Source organism: Oncorhynchus tshawytscha, linkage group LG32, assembly GCF_018296145.1.
Source record: "Oncorhynchus tshawytscha isolate Ot180627B linkage group LG32, Otsh_v2.0, whole genome shotgun sequence".
NCBI classification, from domain to species: Eukaryota; Metazoa; Chordata; class Actinopteri; order Salmoniformes; family Salmonidae; genus Oncorhynchus; species Oncorhynchus tshawytscha.
This window is the reverse complement of record NC_056460.1, coordinates 8,871,911-8,873,234: the sequence shown is the minus strand read 5'-3', so window position 1 is coordinate 8,873,234 and position 1,324 is coordinate 8,871,911.

Sequence of the window (1,324 nt, the reverse complement as noted above, 5' to 3'; positions counted from 1 at the left end):
CAACGTAAGAAATAATACATTAAAAAACATCTCCGTTGGCGCCATCTTGTCTTAATTGAACCACTTAGCTAAATACACACACACCTCTTCAGACCCTCTCTGCCTCTCAGGAGAGCTGGAGAGAGGAGAAGGGAGATCTTGAGAGACGGATCAGAGAAGTCGAGAGAGAGATGGCCGACTATAAACTCTTCGATGTTCTCCTGGAGTACATCAAGAAAGAGCAAGAACTCCAGCTGAACACTCTCTGGGAGATCCTCCGGGCCTTAGACAAAGAAGATCTCCATGCTGCCATGGCCAAGGAGGAGAAGTGGCTGGCCAGTCAGAGATGAATGAAATGAGAAACAAACACTCTCCATCAGGTCACAGGTCGAAACATAAAACATGATGGGGAAGCTCAAGCAGCAAGAGAAGGGACTTGAACACACAAATGGCCATTAAGCTACAGCTGGCTGAAAAGAGACTTTAAACAGAGGCTCAGAGCTCTGTCAAACCATAGATGACTGGATAAAGGATGAATTCAAAAGAAAACAAGCCATGTGTATGAAATTGTGTTCTGTTGCAAAACGCTATATATCTATTGTTTAGCTGGAATGTAATTTCATATCCTGTATGTTTGACTGTGATATGTGGTTCTTTTACTGAGCTACAGTATCTTAACATGAATGCATTTCATGTAAGTTGCTCTGAATCAGACCATCTGCTTAATGCATAAAAGGTCCAATCTAAATGATTTACATACAGATCTCAAATTACTTGATTGAAAAAGGTTTAGATATTGACGTCACAAATTTGTACATCATTTGTACATGTCTTTATTAAAAATGTAGCTATTTGATACATTTGACTGTAAAACCTGGCAGTCTACTTATTTCTCTGAGAGTGAGACATATTGCATTTAGCAAAAAACATGGTTATTTGTCTATCTGAAATGAAGTTACCAACATTTCTGAAAACGGATATATAGCGTTTTGGAATTAAACTCTTAATTTCTAGAGAAAGCAACATTTGCCACTGAGGCGTTTACTGACCAACACATTAAAATAACCTATGATACGCACTGGCATGCCGCACTAAGTGGCAGAATCCTCCACTCCCTCTTTCTGATACTAGTGGTGGACCACAAATGGTGACAACACAAGCTCAACTTCCTCCAAAGAGCGCGCTGTAACACAGACCGCAGATAAGAGATTTTGGGATGAAGAGCTGAGACGAATGTTAGACTACTGCATTCCTTTCCTCTTCACTCTAGTCTAGGCAAATTTGGAATTTCCCCTGAGATTCTACTGATATAACAAGTGTGCTTTGCCCTCCACTTTTCCGCTCC